This window comes from Amblyraja radiata, chromosome 3 (assembly GCF_010909765.2).
Source record: "Amblyraja radiata isolate CabotCenter1 chromosome 3, sAmbRad1.1.pri, whole genome shotgun sequence".
In the NCBI taxonomy this organism is placed as follows: Eukaryota; Metazoa; Chordata; class Chondrichthyes; order Rajiformes; family Rajidae; genus Amblyraja; species Amblyraja radiata.
This window is the reverse complement of record NC_045958.1, coordinates 82,717,517-82,731,652: the sequence shown is the minus strand read 5'-3', so window position 1 is coordinate 82,731,652 and position 14,136 is coordinate 82,717,517.

Here is a 14,136-nt window from a genome sequence, read left to right as displayed (position 1 = left end):
TGTATTTTGATAGAAAATGTGACTTTCATCAAGGCAGTAACCCTTCTTGTGATACCATTATAAGTTCATCAGTTGTAGGAACAAAATTAGGCAGAATAAAATGTGGTCAACATGGATGATTTGGGATGAAAGGATTGTTTCCACACTGTATGACTCAATGATTCTATGCCCAAGGCAACTGACTTCATGCCCATAGTTATTGAAGTGTAAGGAGTGGGAGATTGGAGACAAGTCTAACTTTGAAGAATTTAATGATTACAGCACCAAAGATGTCAGTTTGATTCAAGCGTAGAATCATGTTCATGAAATAATTTTGTTTAAAATTTAATGAAAATTATAGTTGGCTTGTTATCTTATGATAATGTCAAAACATTTGATTGCCAATTTCTAAAGTACAGTTCAATTGTTCTGAATGTTTTCCCTCTGTTGGTCTACTTATACCAATTCATCCATTACTTTAATTTTGATATTTTCTACTCACATCAACAGCAATGAAACAGACCTCATAATATTTACATTCTTAATTATCATTCAAGTCTTTCTCTTTCCGTGTCTCCCTTGGACATTCAACAGCTTTGACATGATTCATTGCAATGCCCTCCAAAATACCACCACAACCTTCCTGCCCAGTGGGCCTGGTCCATTCATCCCAATCCAAACACAGATAAAAGATGACTGCAAAGAGTTCTCATCCCTGTATTACTATCACTGTATTCAACTCTGTTGACACTACCAGTGCTCACTCTTCATTCTTCCACTCCTTATCTTCATGTTGTCAACTAGCAACAACATTCCCCGATATGATGAGTTTCACATGTATATCACTGATGCCCCATATACCACTCCAGTACCAATGCACAGCTAGCTGGCTTGGCAGAAACCGTTCCAATTTCCTCCAGTTAAACCATGATCATTAATTGCCACCTACCTGTTACTGATTAGAGCTCAAACTCAGTCTGCTCTCCCTCGCCAAAACACTTTACCCACACTTCTGTAACATCATTGTAGTTGGCCTGTGCCTCTTTCGAATCTATTTTAGTGTCACCACAATATCCAACTAACCCAACGATTCCCTTGGTGAACTACTCATCTTCCACCCTCTATAAGTTAAAAATCTAACTTTATTGAAAACTGTGTGGTCATTACATTCATTTTCCTCTCACCGTTGCATTCAAGCCATTTGTTGTTCCTTCTTAGCTTTGTAATCACATGAGCCCCACTATCCTCCAGGAACTACTTCCCATTAGGTCTGGTGTCTTGTTCTGTCTTCATGTCTGGACCTGATGCAGAATAATTCACTTTTTGGACTCTTTCTGCCTTAAGTTTACTCTCATTCAATGTCTTTCATTTATGCAAAACTTACACGTTTGTTTTCCGCCATCCAAATCCTTAACTCATTGGGGAATTTTAATCTGATAACACTTCTGTGAGTGGCCATGATCATATTTCCATGTCAAGAAACAATACAAGTGAAAGTCTTTAATTAATATTAAACAAACAACTGTACAATCAGTCTCCAGTTACCTCGATTCATTAAAGGAGGTGAGCAGCACATTTTGAATAAAGATAAAATCAATCAGTATTTTCTGCAGCAACATTTACTTTGAAATTAATGTCGCAGTATAAGACAAGTAAATGTTACACACTGCTGTTGGATAAATAAATCATGGCTCGGCAAGAGAGATTTGTTATAGTCATAGAGTTATGCAACATGGATATACTGTAGACCCTTCGGCCCTACTTGTCCATGCTGACCAAGGTGCCTACCTGATTGAATCCCATTTACCTGCTTTGGACCTACATCCCTTTGAACCTTTCGTATCCATGTACCTGTCCAAGTGACTTTTAAATGCCCACCTCTACAACTTCCTCTGGCAGCTTGTTCCATATATTCATGACCCTCCTGTGTCCAGGGTCCCTTTAAATATTTCCCCCTCACCTTATATCTATGCCTTTCTTATCTATCCTACCTATGGCCATCATCTATCTATCATATCTAGTACTTATTAAAACTCTGATCTTGGATGTGGATGTATTTGTGTGTGGATTTGTGTGTGTATTTATTTCTGTGTCTGTCATTCACATCACCTCGAAAACAAGACGCGCTAACCGTGAAATGTTTACATATTCCGATAGAGATTTACCTCATGATCTAGAAAATCGCATCATCTGAGAAGTTGATTAATTATTTCCCGAGTTTTTAATTAAAACTGTTCACAAATCTGAGATTTTTTTTAAAGCCAATGAGCTGATGACGTCACAATGGCACTGCTCCTCGCAGCCAGCTGCGCAGAGTTTTCAAAGCGCAGCCTGCCAGGCACTGTTTACGCACGAGCTGCGAGTTATGGCACACCCCACCCCGACTCGCAGTCATTTTGTCACCTCCTGCTCGGAGTCAACTCACACTCGGCCGAGGTCTTCAGAGGTCCTGTGAGGTCCCGCAAGGTCCCGAAAGCTGCCGATGCCCGCTCACCGAATTCAAGTCCATCCTCTCCCTCTCCCACCCCTCAACTCCCCCCTTCCCCCCTCTCTCTCACCTCCCTCCCCCCTCGCCGCCCTCCCCCTCCCCTCTCCCCCTCTTCTCCTTTTTCCCCCCTAACTCCTCATCCTCCTCTCTCCCCTCCCTCTCCCCTTCCCCTCCACCCCCTCTTTCCCCCCACTCCTCCCCTCCTCCCCTCTCCACCTCCCTCTCCTCTCCCCCCTTCCCCCTCCCTCTCCCCCCCTTCCCCCTCCCCCATCTCTCCCCTTTCCCCCCCTCACCACTCTCCCCCACTTCCCCCCTCTCCTCCCCTCTTTCCCCCTCCCCCCTCGTCCCCCTCTCCATCTCCCTCTCTCCTCCCCTCTCCTGCCCCCTCCATCTCCCCGTCTACATTTCCCCACTCCACCCCCTCCACCCCCTCTCTACAACCCCCCTCTCTACAACCCCCCTCTCTACAACCCCCCTCTCTACAACCCCCCTCTCTACAGCCCCCCTCTCTACAGCCCCCCTCTCTACAGCCCCCCTCTCTACAACCCCCCTCTCTACAACCCCCCTCTCTACTACTCCCCCTCTCTACAACCCCCCGCTCTACAACCCCCCTCTCTACAACCCCCCTCTCTACAACCCCCCTCTCTACTACTCCCCCTCTCTACAGCCCCCCTCTCTACAGCCCCCCTCTCTACAACCCCCCTCTCTACAACCCCCCTCTCTACAACCCCCCTCTCTACTACTCCCCCTCTCTACTACTCCCCCTCTCTACAACCCCCCTCTCTACAACCCCCTCTCTACAACCCCCCTCTCTACAACCCCCCTCTCTACAGCCCCCCTCTCTACAGCCCCCCGCTCTACAACCCCCCTCTCTACTACTCCCCCTCTCTACAACCCCCCTCTCTACAACCCCCCTCTCTACAACCCCCCTCTCTACAGCCCCCCTCTCTACAGCCCCCCGCTCTACAACCCCCCTCTGTACAACCCCCCTCTCTACAGCCCCCCTCTCTACAACCCCCCTCTCTACAACCCCCCTCTCTACAACCCACCTCTCTACAACCCCCCTCTCCCTCTTTCTCTGCCCCTCGAGATAGGGCGGGGATGGGGTAAAAGGAGTCAATGAATAATATTAACATAATATCAAGGGGGGGGTGGCTAGCGTGTGTGTGGGGGGTAGCTAGTGTGTGGGGGGAGGGGTCGTTAGTGTGTGTGTGACGCCACAGCCCCCCCCTCCCCATGGTCTAGTAACTATTAATATTCTGATCTTGGATGTGGATGTATTTGTGTGTGTATTTGTGTGTGTATTTGTGTGTGTATTTGTGTGTGTATTTGCGTGTTTTTCTGTGATTCACATCTCCTCGAAAACACGATGTGCTAACGGCGAAATTTTAACATATTCCGATAGAGATATACCTCGTGATCTCGCCTCATCCGAAAATTTGATTCATTATTTCCCAAGTTTCTTATTAAAAATGTTCACAAGTCTGAGATATATTTAATGCTAATGAGCTGATGATGTCGCAATGGCTCTGCTCCTCGCGGCCAGCTGCGCACAGTTATCAACGCTCGCATTCGGCCCCGGCCGTGCCGTCCACTCGCGAGTTGGTCCGCCCTCTCCCTCTCCCTCTCCCCCCTCCTCTTCCACCTCCTACCTCCTCTCCCCCACTCACTCCTTTCCCCTCGTCTCCTCACTCCTCCCCCCCTCTCTCCCCTACCCCCTCCCTCCCCACCCCCCCGCACACACACCTCTCTCCCCCCACAACTCCCCCCGTCCACACACACCCCTTCCCCCACACAACTCCCCCTGCCCCCTAGCCACACACACCCCTCCCCCCACAACTCCCCCCGCCCCCGCCCACACCTCCCCCCCCTGCCCACACACACACCCCCGTCCACACAATCCACCAGGCCCATACCCCCCTGCCCACACCACCTCCCTCCAAAACACCAACCCCCCCACAAACCCCCCCCCCTCCCCCCGCCCCTTAAATGTATCTATTCTCTGTCCTGCTACTCATTTGCTCTATATTTATATTACTAAAAGTCAGATCTTGATCGCTTTTGGCCCACTGTGCTGCGATTTCTGAGAGAACGCCGCCACCTACGGCCGTCATTTTTGGCCACCTCACTCAGAGCACCCCTCCACCTTCTTGGACCAGACGATTTTTCCCTTCGATGACAAATCAGAGATATATTATTGTTTTTTTTTTAATTCACCATTCTCTCTGCTGCCCCTGCTGGAGGGATGGGGAGGGACTATAAAACCAGGAAGTGGTGTGTCTCACTCAGTCTCTGCAAGATGGATGAAGCCAAAGGGTCACGTCTCTCTGAGCTCTGAATAACACTGAACACATGTCTACTAAACTTAAGTCACCTTAATGCGGTTTGAAAATGAAAATATGGTTTGTTTGAAGTAAAAAGGCACTGCCTGCAAATGGTGGCTTGAAAGGCACTACATACTGCAAATAGTGGCTTGGGCGCTCTGGCTTGAAGTTGAAAGGCACTACTTACTGCAAATGGTTGCTTGGGCGCTTTGGCTTGAAGTTGAAAGGCATTACTTACTGCAAATGGTGGCTTGGGTGCTTTGGCTTGAAGTTGAAATACACTACTTACTGCAAATGGTGGTTTAGGTGCTTTGGCTTGAAAGGCACTACTTACTGCAAATGGTGGCTTGGGTGCTTTTGCTTGAAGTTGAAAGGCACTACTTACTGCAAATGATGGTTCGGGTGCTTTGGCTTGAAGTTGAAAGGCACTAACTGCAAATGGTGGCTTGGGTGCTTTGGCTTGAAGTTGAAAGACACTACTTACTGCAAATGGTGGCTTGTGTTCTTTGGCTTGAAGTTGAAAGGCACTACTTACTGCAAATGGTGGCTTGTGTGCTTTGGCTTGAAGTTGAAAGGCACTACTTACTGCAAATGGTGGATTGGGTGTTTTGGCTTGAAGTTGAAAGGCACTACTTACTGCAAATGGTGGCTTGGGTGCTTTGGCTTGAAGTTGAAAGGCACTACTTACTGCAAATGGTGGCTTGGGTGCTTTGGCTTGAAGTTAAAAGGCACTACTGAAAATGCACTTACTTCCTGTTTGCACTGTATATTGATTTTAGATAAAACGCTACCACTTACGGCTGTGATTTTTGGCCATCTTACTCAGTCCCCCTCTGCTCAGCAGGTGCAGAGAATTCTTCCCATCAATTAAAAATAAAAGTGTTTAAAAAATGTTGAGAATCTCTCTCCTGTCAATCACGCCATGAAGGCCACACCTTTTCTGGTGGGAGGGGGAGGGGTTATAAACCCCGGAAGTGAGGGTGTGGCTCAGTCTCTGCATGATGGGGGAGGGAGAGGTCACGACTCTGTTTGAGCTGTGAATCAACTGAACACACTGAATGTCTACTGAACTGTGAGTTTGGTGTTTTGTGTGGTTTTATGGTGGTTACACCCTGCATGAAATGGTATGAAGCTGCATTTGAATTTGGTGGCCTTGTATCCTGCTTGAAGTGGAATGAAACTGAGCTTGAATTTGGTGGCTTTGCACCCTGCTTGAAGTGGTTGGAAACTACACTTGAATTCGGTGGCCTTGCACCCTGCTTGAAATGGTAGGAAAATGGATTTGAATTTGGTGGCCTTGCACCCTGCTTGAAACGGAGGTACTGAGATGGATGTGATAAAGGAGGGATATGTTTTGCCGAATGCTAGACCAAGGTTGGTATGACATAAAAACTGGGTGTCAAGATTTGAAGGGATGCACACAAAGGATGATATGATGAGTTTATACTGTGGACGTACGCAAGAATGAGATTATGTGGATGGGAGTCCAAGATGGTACTTGCTGCCATAATGAAACTTGCCCCAGTGTGTGTTCTGTGCAAAATTCTTACCAGTAAAATTGGGAAACTTTACCTTAATTATTAGTGAGGATCTTTCCCAGGGGATAATGCTGGTTTCCAAGTTAAGTTTAGCTTGAAATTAAAAATTAATAATGATTAAATTGTTAAAGTTGAAAATGGTTAATATTGGGCTCAGAATATTAAGTTCTCTGTGTATTATAAATTACAAGTGATGTGAAATGGAAGGCTGATTCTCTATTACTTGTCCAGATAGTATGCTATAATAGTGCAGATCAACACACAAAAAAAGATGTTTTCATATCTCACATCACAATCGAGCTAGCTGTATTTTCTCATTCAGTGCATGAAGTACATATCCAGTTGGTGTGACTGCTATGAAACACTCTTTTATTATTCTGTTTTTTATAACTTCCTTAAAACCAAGCTGCTTCCTTGCAATGCTCAATGTTTGGCTATTGCTGCATTTCTTCCACTAGACATATCAACCTTCCTCTTGGATCCTGAGAAAGAAAACTTATTTTTCATCTTCATCTCTCAGTAAGTGCCAGCCCAGTAACTTCCAGATAGTTGATAGCAAAGGCCCATTAGTTTAGAGATACATCACGGAAACAGGCCATTCGGTCCATCGGTTCCGCACCAACCAGCGATCCCCACACATTAACACTACCCTACACACACGGAACAATTTTACATTATACCAAGCCAATTAACTTACAAACCTGTACTTTGGAGTGTGAGAGGAAACCGAAGATCTCAGAGAAAACCCACACGGTCATGGGGAGAACATACAAACTCCGTACAGACACCACCTGTAGTCGGGATCGAACCCGGGTCTCTGGCACTGCAAGTGCTGTACGGCAGCAACTCTACCGCAGTGCCATCATGCCACCATGCTATTGAATTGGTTAATACTGCAAATCATTCCAAATCTTGCCAACTTAAACTCAACCGATCCCTGTTAGCACATTCTAAGTTCATAACGAATTGAGAAAATGCTGATTTTACTGATATATGCCATTGGCTGGAGAAAGACAAGAGAAAATACATGTTGCCTTGAACTGAACTATGAGGAGAAATACCAAACCAATTAATTTTAACAAGGTTGTAGCTTAATTAAGAAAATATGCTGACTTCTGGTCCATTTTTGATGGCCATGTGGAGTGTAAAAGAACAAATGCAATGCCTTCTTTAATTATTTTTACACCACCGCCGAGAATTAAACATTCTTTTTGACTAATTAGTCACCAAACAAAATCTGTCTACTAACAACAACATTGAACTCCAATAAATGCAAATGACTAGATTCTGAATATTTTAAATAAAAATGAAAAATGCTTCATAAGGTCATAACGTCATAAGTGATAGGAGCGGAATTAGGCCATTCAGCCCATCCTGTCTACTTCGCCATTCTATCTCTCCCTCCTAACCCTATTCGCCAGCTTTATCCCTATAACCCCATCTCCCCTGCCTTGACACCCATACTAATCAAACATCTGGCATCTGGATGGACTGGCAACATCCTTCCTTGTCCATTGTCCAACTAGAAATGCCCGTGCTGGATTCCATCCATATCTGTGAAATCCTATCCAGGTAATCATCTGGTGTATATTATCTTATATATTCCATGAATGCCGTATCATCATCAGGAAATACTACCGCATATTGGAAAACTTGCCTACTATGCCTATTATGTACCTACTATACCCTCCTACTATAGACTGACTGAAGAACCCAACACTGGCAAAGAGGACGACAAAGTGCTGGACACAGGAGACAGGAGAGCAGTAGTAGAACTGCTTTGAATTGTTGGACTCGGCCATGCTGAAGTATTCATCAGCAGACCTGAATAAATATGCCACAGTTGTTACTGACTTCATAAACAAATACATTGACAAATGTGTATCTACAAAATCATTGCACGTCTCCCCCAACCAAAAGCCCTTGATGCACCAGGAGATTCACAATCTGTTAAGGGCTGGATCTACGGAGTTTAGGACTGCCGATCAAGTATCTTACAAGAAGTCCAGGTATGACTTCCTAAAAGCCACTATAAGCTTGAAGAGGCAATCACAGTCTTAGCAGGAGTCACAAACAAACACTCAATAACTGTGGCAGGGCTTTCATGCTATCACCTCCTACGAGGCGAAATCTGGTATTATGAGTGACAACGGTCATTTTATATGCACTTTGAGAGAGAGAACAATGGCGCATATACACCTATCGCCAGAATCCCTGATTACCCTGTGGGCTCCGAGGCCAATGTCAGAATATGTTTAATGGGGAAGAATTCATTCAAATTGTTCAGCCCAGATGGTGCATCTGGTCAAGTATTAACATCATGCATGGACCAACAAGCTGGAGTATTCAAGAATGTCTTCAATAATTCACTTCTCTGGTCTGAGGTTCCCAATTGCTTCAAAGGAGCATATATATTGTACCTGTGTCCAAGAAGAGCATGGCAATCTGCATTCGGAGCACCTACCTCCACCATAATGAAATGCTTTGAGTGCTTGGTCAGAACACAAATTTGCTCCTGCCTCGGGAATTACATGAATCACTTAAATTTGCCTATCGCCACACCATGTCACCAGCAGGTGCTATCTCACTTGCTCTCCACTCTGTTCTGGACCATCTGGATATCAGGAGCATATATGTCTGACTGATGTTCAATGACTACAGCATTGTTCATCATGGGCAAAGCTCTCCCCACCATCAAAAACTTCTGCATGAGGCTCTGTCTCAAGAATGTGGCATCCATCATCAAGGTTCTCCACCATCCATGACACACTCTTCTCACTGCTACCATCAGGCAGGATGTATAGGAGCTTAAAGGCCCACACCACCAAGTTCAGGAATAGTAACTTTCCTAATGCAATCAATGTCTTGAACTGACCTGCACAACCCTAATCCTACCTCAACAGCAGAAAATTACAGACCACCCCTTGCACTACCTTGGGCATCTTTACAAATTGTGTATTTTTGCACTGATGTCTTGTGTATTTGCACAATTATTTTATTTTCACCGTCTTGCAGAATTTACATGGAATTCATCTTTTTATTTGTTGACTGAGACTATGTGCCTGTGTTTCTCCCAGTGACCTGTGCGGGTTTTTCTCCAGGTGCTTTGGTTTCCTCCCACACCCCAAGGACGTACAAATGTGCAAATTAATTTGCTACGGTGAAATTGTAAATTGTCCCTAGCGTGTGTGTAGGATAGTGTGAATGTGCGGGGAGAGCTGAACAGCGCGGACTCAGTGGGCTGAAGGGCCTTGTCTCCGCGCTGTATCTCTAAACTAAACTAAACTAAATGTGCCTGTGTTGCTGCTGCAAACAAGCCTTTAATTTCCTCAATCCATCAGAGCTGCAACCCCAGAAATGTGTGTTAGATTGGTAGCAATAAAAGATGATGTAACATTTTCACCAAACATATTACATTAAGGTTAATGCAACTACAATTCAGCAATGAAGTACACCACAAGAAAACAACTCAATTACCTGCCCAGTGCTGTTCCCTGCAGCAGTGTGCAAATAGGTGACCGGACCGCGGAGACTGTGCTTCCTCTGTTACAATCACACTTTATTGCCTGGATTGTATTCGAGGAGAATGTGGAGTTGTGATATGCTCTGCATAAATGTCAACCTTTCCAACTGTCTTCAATTAATTCAGAAAATCTAAACACATTCCAAATCCTACTTTAAACTTAATGGTCTAAATTACTGCTGGTGATAATGGCACACAAAAGCCAAATGAAATATCAGTTTCAAGTGATAGTGGTTAATGGAATCTTGCAGGCATTTCATTTAAAAGAAAAAACCCCATTAAATATATATTCCTTTCTTCTTAGTGCATTATGATGGAACAAATTAACAGTAGGTACTGCCAGTGCATTTGCTACCATGCTTAAATTGCCTTTTCATGACAAGCCAATTTGTTGAATTTAAAAAAAATGCAGAAACTGGAAATCTGGGGGGAAAAATGAAAAGGGAGCAGAAATACTAAGTTTCCTTTTGATCTGTTTCTATCTTCATAGATGCTGATTGACCATGAATTTCTCTTTTAGTTCCACCTTACCATGGTCCGCAAAAAATGATATCAAAGCCTTGATACATTAAAGAGCAAATCCGGTGAACATAAATAGAGAGATAGATTTAGCTCTTAATCTAAGGATATGGGGAGAAAGCCAGAATGGGGTACTGATTTTGGATGATCAGCCATGATCATATTGAATGGCTGTGCTGGCTCGAAGGGCCGAATGACCTACTGCTGCACCTATTTTCTATGTTTCTTTAACACCCATAAGTTCAAGGTCACTCATAAATGATGAGTTACATAGGATGAATTTCCTTTAATCTGATAATAGTTGAGTGGCACCTGCTGCCGTAAAATGTGGTTTGGTAAATTGCTAAATGATACAAAAAAAAATCCAATAATGAAAAGGTAACAAAACAACATGGTGAAAGGCTGACAGGAGGCAATTTGTTTCCGAATATATTATGCAGTCAATGAAGGTCAGCTGCATGAATTGAATTGAGTGACTAGGTTCTGTTCTGTAACATACAGTAATATGTCAGAGTGCCTTGAGCACACGAGAGGTGTTCATGAGTTTTCTTTGTGATTGCATTAATATACTGGGCCCAGGACCAAGCTTCTGAGATACACATGTCCAGGAATCTGAAGTTGTTGATGCTCTCCACCAATTTGATGCACTCTTACGATGGTTTCACTAGAAAACGGTTTAAATACATATTTCTGAGGTGTCTTCTTTAAAACAAAATCCACTTAAGAAATGGCTATTAGCTGGACTGCTGCAGGGAGAGACCCATTGCCAGGAAAGAGTTTGCATGCATATTAGCCAAACAGAGTTACTTTACCAGATAAACCATTCAATACATACGGTTGTATATGGATTAAAACAGTTAATCTTACCATTTACTTTCTATCTTCCGACACACATGCTTAGCTTGTGATTTGGAGCAGTCAGGTGCTGTGGTTACTGTTCACTAACACTATTCAAGGCAGAATCAGGAGTAGCGCAAGTGGAAAACACGATGAATTAGCACTCATCAAAGCAAGACAACGGTATAAAAATGAAAATCATATAAAGATGGATAGATATATCGTTTAGAAACAAGACCAGACTTGCAATTCATGTCCTCCAGAGATGTTGCCTGACCCACTGGGTTACTCCAATACATTGTAACTTTTTTTGTAAACCAGCATATGCAGTTCCTTGTGTCGCTACAGATATTTGTTGTGATGCAAGAAATATACCAGTCAATTTGTGCACATTAAGGTCCTTTAAGCAACAGTGTGCTATTTATTGGATATGTAGCTTGGGGATTAGATATTAACCAGACCTCTTCAGGATACTTTTGCATTATCTGAGAGGATGAACAGTTAATGTCTAATCTGAAAGATAATTTCCCTGAGGCAAGAGTGGCACAGTGGCGCAGCAGTAGAGTTGTTCCCTCACAATGCCAGAGACCCAGGTTCATTCCTGATTAAGGGTGCTGACTGTGTGGAGTTTGTACGTTCTCCCTGTGACAGCGTGGGTTTTCTCCGAGTGCTCCAGTTTCCTTGCACATTCCAAAGACGTGCAGGTTTGTAGGTTAATTGTCTTCTGTAAATTGTCCCTAATATGTAGGACAGAACTGATGTATGGGTGACTGCTGGCTGGTCGGCGCGGACTCGGTGGGCTGGGGCCTGTTTCAACGCTGTATCTCTAAACTAAACTAAACTAAATGGTCGTTCAAAAGGGAACTGCAGATGCTGGAATATCGAAGGTACACAAAATTGCTGGGGAAACTCAGCGGGTGCAGCAGCATCTATGGAGCGAAGGAAATAGGCGACGTTTCGGGCCGACACGTCGCCTATTTCCTTCGCCCCATAGATGCTGCTGCACCCGCTGAGTTTCCCCAGCAATTTTGTGTACCTTCTAAACTAAATGGTCTCTCAGTAGTGCATTTGAATTTTGTGTTCCAAGTCCCTGGAGTGAGATTTGAAACCATAATTTTGCAATATTAAGATGAAATTCCTACCCATTTGAGTCACAGCTACCTCTATAAATCAACTGGATGAAGCAAGAATAATGTTACCTGAATAATTATAAAGATATTCACAAAAAGGACATAGAAACCTTAGGGAACAGAATCGAGATTGGATTTTTCATAGCATTGAAATGAATTGCCATAACATACTGGAAAGCAATTATTATAGTCTATTTTGCAAAGAACTAACATTAAAAAACAACAAGTGATTTTGTTGCCAGTCAGATATACTGACTGATGGGTACAAGAGTAAGCAGCAGAATGGGGCACAATAATTAAAAAAGCTAAATGCCAATAACTTCAATTTTTTTGATGTTTAACAAAGGATAAAGGGCAAAGATGTAGAGTTGATTATATTTCTAGATATTTTTTATTTCTAATATATTATGTTGATGCCAGCAGCTTCCAGAATTTGTTCAAAAAATTAAATGTTTTTTTTTTCACATTTTCATTGTTTAAAGACTATATAGTTGTCCTGTCCTTCTTTTGCTGTGCTGCCCTTCTTTTGTTCTCAACCTACTGTGCAGAGATGTATACTGCCCTGTTTTGTTAATTCTCAATTCTCAGCAAAAAAAATGTCCAAAAAGGACAATTGTTCCATTGAGCCTTCAGCTAATGTCAACACTCATCTCTTTTAACACATTCTCCTATTGCTCAAATCCAGTGTAAAAAATAGTCACTTAGGACAGCAGCTATATTTGAGCAGCAGATAACATTCGCCCTGATGGTCAGAAGAACAGCTTTAGCTTTTAAAAAAAAGACATATATCAAGATAAAACAAATTCTACAGTTGTCTGATTCTCCCATGTACATTGAAAGAGGATGTTACAACCCACTAATAATTGGTATTCCACTAAACGTCCAGTGTTTTCCTTCCGGGAAGAGCTGAATGGTCCATGAGGATCAATGGGAGCCTACGCTATGAGCTGTTGACCAATTAATCTCTGCCCGCACTGATTGATTCCCTTCATTATTCTAGTTACAACTATTTAGCTTTGAGGAACATGGGGGATCTTGAAGTTGCAATCACAAATCATTCTGCAGATCAATATTGTAAGTGCAGCAATTTTGAGTTAAACTGCTCAGTAGAACTTGAGTAATACATGTCGGTTTATCTTTCCATTATACTGACAGGAATACCCATGAAATTGTTATTTTTGAAGCAAAACATGCCCCGAGGAATCTCATGCCATATGGTTTATTTTAGATGACGTGCAATGATTCTGTGGCTCGTAATTAAGAAATTTAAACAAGCATAACCATAACTTTGTTTATGTCATGCCTGGAATATTGGACCCAATGGCACCGTAATTAATGTTGCTCCTTCATAGGTACGGAGACCCAGATTCATTCCTGACATCCATGGTTGCCTGGATGGATTCTGAATTTTCTCCCTGTGACTGCATTGTTTCCTCTCAGGTCTCAAAAATGTGTGAGTCAGTAGGTTAATTGGCCAGTGCAACGCACCCTTGGGTGTAAGTGGGTGAAACAGAATTAATAGTTTAGTTTAGTTTAGAGATACAGCGTGGAAACAGGCCCTTCGGCCCAGCGAGTCCACGCCGACCAGTGGGCCCAGCGGGTCTGCGCCGATCCCCGCATATTAACATTATCCTACAGGCACCAGGGACAATTTTTACATTTATACCAAGCCAAATAACCTACAAACCTGTACATCTTTGGAGTGTGGGAGGAAATTGAAGATCTCTGAGAAAACCCATGCGGTCACGGGCAGAACATACAAACTCTGTACAGACAGCACCCGTAGTCGGGATCAAAC